Source organism: Salmo salar, chromosome ssa15 (assembly GCF_905237065.1).
Source record: "Salmo salar chromosome ssa15, Ssal_v3.1, whole genome shotgun sequence".
NCBI lineage: Eukaryota > Metazoa > Chordata > Actinopteri > Salmoniformes > Salmonidae > Salmo > Salmo salar.
In genome coordinates this window covers 106698889-106709222 of record NC_059456.1, presented here as the reverse complement: position 1 = coordinate 106709222, position 10334 = coordinate 106698889, and the positions used below count along the sequence as shown (strand labels likewise).

General features: G+C 36.4%; 1 non-coding gene across 1 annotated transcript; it reads left to right on the top strand.

Moving 5' to 3' along the window:
- The first annotated feature begins 6049 nt into the window (after positions 1–6049).
- Positions 6050–6125, top strand: trnat-ugu (transfer RNA threonine (anticodon UGU)). Its single transcript has one exon. It is a non-coding gene; the product is annotated as a tRNA-Thr (tRNA).
- Positions 6126–10334: the final 4209 nt, after the last annotated feature.

Below are 10334 nucleotides of genomic sequence, written 5' to 3'. Positions count from 1 at the left end.
CCCTCCTTCCTTCCTTCCCAACATCTGGTTTTCATTTTCTCTCTTTTTTTTTGCCTGAAATTTGATGCAAAGCAAAAACGTTGACAAGATCTCAGTTGTTTTTTTTCATCCCCTAAAAGTCAACATTTGTAACTGGCTTCCATTTTGTGATTAGACTTAACGGTTTTATAAAATCTGTAAATCATGGCAAATAAAATATCCACAAAGCTAATTCAGTAGCGTTTTGATAGACCAAAGACAGACATGCTCACCGAACATCTTATTCAAAAATCATTGGCATTAATATAAAGTTGGTCCCGTCTTTGCTGCTATAACTAGAGCCTCCACTCTTCTGGGAAAGTTTCCACTAAATGTTGGAACATTGCTGTCTGGACTTACTTAATGAGGTCGGCACTGATGTTGGTCGATTAGGCCTGGCTCTCAGTAGCCATTCCAATTCATCCCAAAGGTGTTCGACAGGGTTGAGGCGAGAGGCTCTGTGCAGGCAAGTCAATTTCTTCCACACCAATCTCGACAAAGCATTTATGTCTGGTCCTGGCTTTGTGCACGAGGGCTTTGAAAAGGGCCTTCCCCAAACTGTTGCCACAAAGTTGGAAGTACAGAATCATCTAGAATGTCATTGTATGCTGTAGCGTTAAGATTTCCCTTCACTGGAACTAAGGGGCCTGAACCATGAAAAACAGCCCCAGACCATTATTCCTCCTCCACCAAAATTTACAGTTGCCACTATACATTGGGGCAGGTAGCGTTCTCCTGGCATCCGCCAAACCCAGATTAGTCCGTCAGACTACCAGATGGTGAAGCGTGATTCATCACTCCAGAGAACGCATTTCCACTGCTCCAGAGTCCAACGGCGGCGAGCTTTACACCACTCCAGCAGACGTTTGGCATTGCGCATGGTGATCTTAGGCTTGTGTGCTGCTGCTCGGCCATGGAAACCCATTTCATGAAGCTCCAGACGAACAGTTCTTGTGCTGACATTGATTCTAGAGGCAGTTTGGAACTCGGTAATGAGTGTTGCAACCGAGGACAGATGATTTTTACATGCTATACTCTTCAGCACTTGGCGGCTCCGTTCTGTGAGCTTGTGTGGCCTACCACTTCGCTAAGCCTTTGTTGCTCTTAGACATTTCCACTTCACAATAACAGCACTTACAGTTGATCAAGGCAGCTCTTGAAGGGCAGAAATTTGATGAACTGACTTGTTGGAAAGGTGGCATCCTATGACGGTCACATGTTGAAAATCACTGAGCTCTTCAGTGAGGCCATTCTACTGCCAATGTTTGTCTTTGGAGATTGCATGGCGGTGTGCTCAATGTTATACACCTGTCAGCAATGGGTGTGGCTGAAATAGCCGAATCCACAAATTTAAAGGGTCCACATACTTTAAAAAAAAATAGTGTATGTATAGTGTACGTATGTATGTATGTATGTATGTATGTATGTATGTATGTATGTATGTATGTATGTATGTATGTATGTATGTATGTATGTATGTATGTATGTATGTATGTATATATATATATATATATATATATATATATATATATATATCTCTAGTGTATGAATGCATAGTGTATAGTGTTTCATCGGATGGGGCCACAGTTTCTCCTGACCCCTCCTGTCTCAGCCTCCAGTATTTATGCTGCAGTAGTTTGTGTCGGGGGGCTAGGGTCAGTCTGTCACATCTGGAGTATTTCTCTTGTCTTTTCCGGTGTCCTGTGAATTTAAATATGCTCTCTCTAATTCTCTCTTTCTCTCTTTCTTTCTTTCTCTCTCTCGGAGGACCTGAGCCCTAGGACCATGCCTCAGGACTACCTGGCTTGATGACTCCTTGCTGTCCCCAGTCCACCTGGCCTTGCTGCTGCTCCAGTTCCAACTGTTCTGCCTGCGGCTATGGAACCCTGACCTGTTCACCGGACGTGCTACCTGTCCCAGACATGCTGTCCCAGACCTGCTGGAACCCTGACCTGTTCACCAGACGTGCTACCTGTCCCAGACCTGCTGTTTTCTACTCTCTAGAGACAGCAGGAGCGGTAGAGATACTCTCAAAGATCGGCTATGAAAAAGCCAACTGACACTTACTCTTGTGTTACTGACTTGTTGCACCCTCGACAACTACTATGATTATTATTATTTGACCATGCTGGTCATTTATGAACATTTGAACATCTTGGCCATGTGCTGTTATAATCTCCACCCGGCACAGCCAGAAGAGGACTGGCCACCCCTCATAGCCTGGTTCCTCTCTAGGTTTCTTCCTAGGTTTTGGCCTTTCTAGGGAGTTTTTCCTAGCCACCGTGCTTCTACACCTGCATTGCTTGCTGTTTGGGGTTTTAGGCTGGGTTTCTGTACAGCACTTTGAGATATCAGCTGATGTAAGAAGGGCTATATAAATACATTTGATTTGATTAGTATATATAATGTATGTACATATAGTGTATATATATATATAGTGTATATATAGTGTATGTACAATGTATGTATAGTGTATATATAGTGTATGTATATATAGTGTATGTATAGTGTATATATGTATAGTCAATGTATAAAAAGTGTATATATAGTGTATGTATAGTGTATATATGTATAGTCAATGTATAAAAAGTGTATATATAGTGTATGTATAGTGTATACATAGTGTATGTATGTATAGTGTATATATAGTGTATATATAGTGTATGTATGTATATATATATATATTAGTGTATGAATGAATAGTGTATATATAATGTGTGTACATATAGTGTATGTATATATAGTGTATATATATAGTGTATGCATAGTGTATGTATAGTGTATGTATAGTGTATGTATGTATAGTCAATGTATAAAAAGTGTATATATAGTGTATGTATAGTGTATATAAATATAGTGTATATATAGTGTATGTATAGTGTATATATGTATAGTGAATGTATATAAAGTGTATATATAGTGTATGTATTGTGTATATATAGTGTATGTATGTATAGTGTATATATAGTGTATGTATGTATGTATGTATGTATGTATGTATGTATGTATGTATGTATGTATGTATGTATGTATGTATAGTGTATATATAGTGTGTATATGGAATGTGTATGTATAGTGTAGATATGGCATGTGTATATATAGTGTATGTATAGTGTATGTATATATAGTATATATAGTGTATGTATATATAGTGTATATATAGTGTATGTATAGTGTATATATAGTGTGTGTATGTATAGTGTATATATAGTGTTTGTATGTATAGTGTATATATAGTGTATAAATCGTGTATGTATAGTCCATATGTATGTATAGTGTATGTATAGTGTATAAATAGTGTATGTATAGTCTATATATAGTTTATATATATAGTATGTATAGTGTATATATGGTATGTGTATGTATAGTGTATATATGGTATGTGTATATATAGTGTATGTATGTATAGTGTATGTATAGTGTATGTATAGTGTATGTATAGTGTATAAATAGTGTATCATAGTGTATATATAGTGTATGCATAGTGCATATGTATGTATAGTGTATGTATAGTGTATGTATATATAGTGTATATATAGTGTGTATATGGAATGTGTATGTATAGTGTAGATATGGCACGTGTATTTATAGTGTATGTATAGTGTATGTATATATAGTATATATATGTATATATATGTATATATAGTGTATATATAGTGTGTATATGGAATGTGTATGTATAGTGTAGATATGGCACGTGTATTTATAGTGTATGTGTATATATATATATATATATATGTATAGTGTATATATAGTGTATGTATGTACAATGTATGTATGTATAGTGTATATATAGTGTATGTATGTACAATGTATGTATGTATAGTCTATATATAGTGTTTGTATGTATAGTGTATATATATAGTCTATAAATAGTGTATGTATGTATAGTGTATATATAGTGTATGTATGTACAATGTATGTATGTATAGTCTATATATAGTGTATGTATGTACAATGTATGTATGTATAGTCTATATATAGTGTTTGTATGTATAGTGTATATATATAGTCTATAAATAGTGTATGTATGTATAATGTATATATATAGTCTATAAATAGTGTATGTATAGTGTATATATAGTTTATGTATAGTGTATATATAGTGTATGTATAGTGTATGTATATATAGTATATGTATATATAGTGTATCATAGTGTATGTATAGTGTATGTATAGTGTATGTATGTATAGTGTATAAATAGTGTATGTATAGTGTATATATAGTGTATATATAGTGTATGTATAGTGTATATATAGTGTGTATATGGAATGTGTATATACAGTGTATGTATGTATAGTGTATAAATAGTGTATGTATAGTGTATATATAGTGTATGTATGTATAGTGTATGTATAGTGCATATCTATGTATAGTGTATGTATATATAGTGTATGTATAGTCTATATATAGTTTATATATATATAGTATGTATAGTGTATATATGGTATGTGTATATATAGTGTATATATATAGTGTATATATGTATAGTGTATATATAGTGTATATATAGTTTATATATATATATAGTATGTATAGTGTATATATGTATGTGTATGTATAGTGTATATATGGTATGTGTATGTATAGTGTATATATGGTATGTGTATATATAGTGTATATATGTACAGTGTATATATAGTTTATATATATATAGTATGTATAGTGTATATATAGTGTATGTATAGTGTATATATAGTTTATATATATATAGTGTGTATATGGAATGTGTATATACAGTGTATGTATGTATAGTGTATAAATAGTGTATGTATAGTGTATATATAGTGTATGTATGTATAGTGTATGTATAGTGCATATGTATGTATAGTGTATGTATATATAGTGTATGTATAGTCTATATATAGTTTATATATATATATAGTATGTATAGTGTATATATGGTATGTGTATATATAGTGTATATATATAGTGTATATATGTATAGTGTATATATAGTGTATATATAGTTTATATATATATATATAGTATGTATAGTGTATATATGGTATGTGTATGTATAGTGTATATATGGTATGTGTATATATAGTGTATATATGTACAGTGTGTATATATAGTTTATATATATATATAGTATGTATAGTGTATATATAGTGTATGTATAGTGAATATATGGTATGTGTATATATAGTGTATATAAAGTGTATATATGGTATGTGTATGTATAGTGTATGTATATATGGTATGTTTATGTATAGTGTATGTATGTATAGTGCATGTATAGAGTATATATGGTATGTGTATGTATAGTGTATATATATAGTGTATATATAGTGTGTTTATAGTGTATATATGGTATGTGTAAGTATAGTGTATATATATAGTGTATGTATAGTGTATGTGTACTGTATATATAGTGTATATATATATATATATATAGTGTATATATGATATGTGTATGTATAGTGTATGTACAGTGTACATATGGTATGTGTATATATAGTGTATGTATGGTATGTGTATATATAGTGTATATATGGTATGTGTATATATAGTATGTGTATATATATAGTGTATGTATAGTGTATGTATGGTATGTGTATATATAGTGTATGTATGGTATGTGTATATAGTGTGTTTATATATAGTGTATATATGGTATGTGTATATATAGTATGTGTATATATATAGTGTATATATAGTGTATGTATAGTGTATATATGGTATGTGTGTATATATAGTATATTTATAGTGTATATATCAGCTATCACTACTGGTCTAAAGTTTTAGAACACCTACTCATTCAAGGGTTTTTCTTTGTTTTTACTATTTTCTACATTGTAGAATAATAGTGAACACATCAAAACGATGAAATAACACAATATGGAATCATGTCGTAACCAAAAAAACACACTTCAAATAGCCACATTTTGACTTGATGACAGCTTTGCACACTCTTCTGAATGAGTAGGTGTTCTAAAACTTTTGACCGTGTTCTAAAACTCTAAACCACTGGGGCATGTTATTCTAGATTTAGAACAGAAAACATTATCCCTTAGATCAAGCAGTGGTCCCGTGTGGCTCAGTTGGTAGAGCATGGTGTTTGTAACGCCAGGGTTGTGGGTTCAATTCCCACGGGGGACCAGTATGGAAAAAAAAATGTACTGTAAGTTGCGCTGGATAAGAGTGTCTACTAAAATATAAATATAAGCACTGCAAATACTTACATTTTTAAGCATATGTTGCAGAACAGTGCCACATTACTTTTCTTCAGAATAATGACATTTATTAAAAAACGTTTTTTTAAATGTTAGTCTTTTCGCATACACTCTTACTCAGAGTGACTTACAGTTAGCGCAATGATCTTAAAATGGCTAGGTGAGGAGAGGATGCAAGTGTGTGTGTGTGTGTGTGGGGGGGGGGGGCTGTGGGATTATTTAAGATACTTTAAGTAACTATTTGAAGAGGTAGGGTTTCAGATATTTTCAGAAGATGGACAGGGACTCTTCTGTCCTAGCTTCAGGGGGAAGCTGGGTTATACGATTGGACAGCCAGGATAGAGAAAAGCTTTGACTGGGCTAAGTGGGAGCTGCCCTCCCATAGGGGTGGGAGGGCCAAGAGGCCAGAGGTGGAAGAACGGAGTACTCGGGTTGAGGTGTAGCGTTTGAGCAGAGTCTGAAGGTAGGGAGAGGCCGTTCCTCTTGCTGCTCCGAAAGGTAAGCACCACGGTCTTGTAGTGGATGTGAGCTTCGACTGGAAGCCAGTGGAGTGTGCGGAGGAGCGGTGTGACATGGGAGAACTTGGGAAGGTTGAACACGAGGCGGGCTGCTGCGTTCTGGATAAGTTGCAGGGGTTTGATGGCACAAGGGGGAAGCCCAGCCAACAGCGAGTTGCAGTAGCCCAGACGGGAGATGACAAGTGCCTGGATTAGGACCTGCGTCGCTTCCTGTGTGAGGGAAAAGGTTGTACCCTACGGACGTTGTAGAGCATGAACCTGCAGGAGCGAGTCACTGCTTTCATGTTTGCGGAGAACGACAGGGTGTGGTCCAGGGTCACATCAAGGTTCTTTGCACTCTGGGAGGGCGACACCGTGGAGTTGTCAACCGTGATGGAGAGGTCTTGGAGCGGACAGGCCTTCCCTGGGAGGAAGAACAGCTCGGTTTTGTTGAGGTGGTGGGCGTAACATCCAAGCTGAGCTGTCTGCCTGGCACAGAGATGCGTGTCGCCACCGCGGTGTCAGAAGGGGGGGGGGGGGGGAGCTGCAATGATAGGAGACCATGTGAGGACTTGGTGTAGACTCGGTCCTAATTGATGTGTTCTCTGTCCCCTGGAGCTGCATGGTAAATGGTCCAGGAACAAAGGACAATGCCCAAGGACTAGTTAGCCCGTCCCTCTCTGAGGGGCCAAAAAAATGTATCTCTGTTACAAGTATCCAGAGGACTGACTATTGTGATAGAATAAGGTTATAGTATCCATGTCTGGTATTGATCTGAAACTTGTTCAATGAGGATAACACCATTTCTAGACTATATGTATGTATGCTCTCTGTAGTAACTGGTATCTGTACAGGGAGAACTCTGAATTACTGTATTATGCAAAGGGTTTGATTATTTTCTCAGTAATTCTGACTTGTCTCATCCCCTCATCACACGAGCCTTTTAATGCTGTGACACCCTGTGGACATTGGGTCTTGGGGGTCAGGTTACACTGTAAACACTTGGTATTGTTTGATTGCGTCAATGGTGGTTGGTCCTTGGATTGAAAGGTGACATCTTCAGGTTGTCTAAAATGGAAAATAAAATGCCCTTTGTTCTCTCTCGCTCTTATTCTGTATCCAGTCCATCCATGGAGGAAGATTGTATGATCAATTCTAATTTCTTAGGTTTCTAGGCCTAGTAAGCATCTCTTTGTTCTCGCTTTGTCCTGAAAGTTAACCTTAGGCTATGCTTGGAATAGTACCTTGTAATGCTTGTTAATGCTTTTTAACTTTATACCTTGCATGTGAATCCATTCATTTTACAAAGTGAATGAAATATCTGCCTTTGATATAGACCATTCTCAGACCAGTTCTTGCTAGTCAATGTCAACTCCTTGCCTAATGCTTTGCTTGTATATTTGAATTATCTTTATGGAGTCAGATTAATATGTCAATAGGCAAATTACTTAGTTTCATTATGAGTCACATGTGAGGTATATACAGTTGAAGTTGGAAGTTTACATACACCTTAGATAAATATATTTAAACTCAGTTTTTTTTTTTACAATTCCTGACATTTAATCCAAGTAAAAATTCACTGTCTTAGGTCAGTTAGGATCACCACTTTATTTTAAGAATGTGAAATGTCAGAATAATAGTAGAGAGAATGATTTATTTCAGCTTTTATTTCTTTCATCACATTCCCAGTGGGTCAGAAATGTACATGCACTCAATTAGTATTTGGTAGCATTGCCTTTAAATTGTTTAACTTGGGTCAAACGTTTCGAGTAGCCTTCCACAAGCTTCTCATAATAATTTGGGTGAATTTTGGCCCATTCCTCCTCACAGAGCTGGTGTAACTGGGTCAGGTTTGTAGGCCTCCTTGCTCGCACACACTTTTTCAGTTCTGCCCCTTTGTGATGGTCACTCCAATACCTTGACTTTGTTGTCCTTAAGCCATTTTGCCACAACTTTGGAAGTATGCTTGGGGTCATTGTCCATTTGGAAGACCCATCTGTGACCAAACTTTAATTTCCTGACTGATGACTTGAGATGCTGCTTCAATATATCCACATAATTTCAGAACTGTTTTGGCTGTCGTTCATTTCCTTGTTTTGTTTAAAGTGTTCTATTAAAATTATATGACGATGTAATGGTTTTCTTAGAGAAGTGGAGGAGTCAGGCACAGGGATAAAGGTAAACAAACGTGTTTACTAAAATTATCAATCAATCTTCTCATCAAAAATACATCGTTTGGAGAAACACCTCCAACTACACAAAAACAGACAAACAATCACCGACAAGACAAACAGGAAATGCAGAGGTTTAAATAATGAACATAATTAGGGAAAATCAAAACAGGTGTACACAATAAAGACAAAACCAGTGAAACATCGATCGGTGGCAACTAGTAAGCCTGGTGACGTCGACCGCCGAACGCCGCCCGAACAAGGAGAGGGGCCGACTTCGGCGGGAGTCGTGACAGATGAGCACTCAACACGCTGCGCCTCGGTCTACTCCCTTCGATGGCCGTTACAAAAATGGTCAGAGTGAGGTGTTCTCTCATTTGTGTCAGTTAGCTCGGGTGTTTTGACTGCCGTGAGGTCAGAACGCTCGGCTCAACCTGACTCCTCCGCCAGAGCGTCCAGTGTGTGCGCTCTGAACACCGCGAGAGAAGAAACGCTCTGAATTTACGAACACCCAAAAACCGCACTCTGAGCGTACTCTGGCACTTCAGATTGAATTTACGAACACAATCTAAATCAAAACTAGAGAAATTTACAGACCAGAAGTGAGTGGTCTTGTTGCACTCGATGTAATGAAGACATGAAAAAAAAAAGGGGTCCTTGTGGTATAGCTGACCCTGCGAATTCCTGATTTAATATAGGATTTTAGACAAATCTGACCAAGTTGACCAAATCTCCCGAGCACATCTTTTAGGAATCACAGTTTTGAGGGAAATTATATTTAAAGCCACAGAGGGCTATTGCAAGAAAGTATATAAGATAGTTTTTTCAGTTAATATCCATTATTGTCAAGTATTATAAAATAATGCAATAAAAAAAAAAAATACTATAAAATAAAAGGTTTCCTTGCTGGACAAGGATTGTCCTGACTTTCAAGAATCTCTGAGCTAATTTCTTGCTATTCAACACATTTTGCCATGAGGCTGAGAAGAAAAAAAATGTTGTAGTTTTAAAGCAAATTTCCTGTAAATTCCCCCCCCCCCAAAAAAAAAATGTAATGGCTTATGAAGTGTTCATATGCTATCTTGGGGGTCTGACCTCAGGTGGATTTTTTTTTAAATATACTGTATATTTTTTGGGGGTTGGACTGCGGTGGTGTGCTATGCCAGTGAGCTAATGAAGAGGGAGTATTGACAGGAGGGCTGACTGTCTGCTCCAGTCTGACCCAGTTAACTATAGTCACTTCACTTGGCCCTGTGGACAGGGACAGTGGTCTGAGTTCCTTCACACCGATGACTGGAGAATAGAATACAATTGAATAGAATAGGAGAGTTATTACTGCTTCTACACCTGCATTGCTTGCTGTTTGGGGGGTTTTAGGCTGGGTTTCTGTACAGCACTTTGAGATATCAGCTGATGTAAGAAGGGCTTTATAAATACATTTGATTTGATTATTATTCACCAGTTTAAA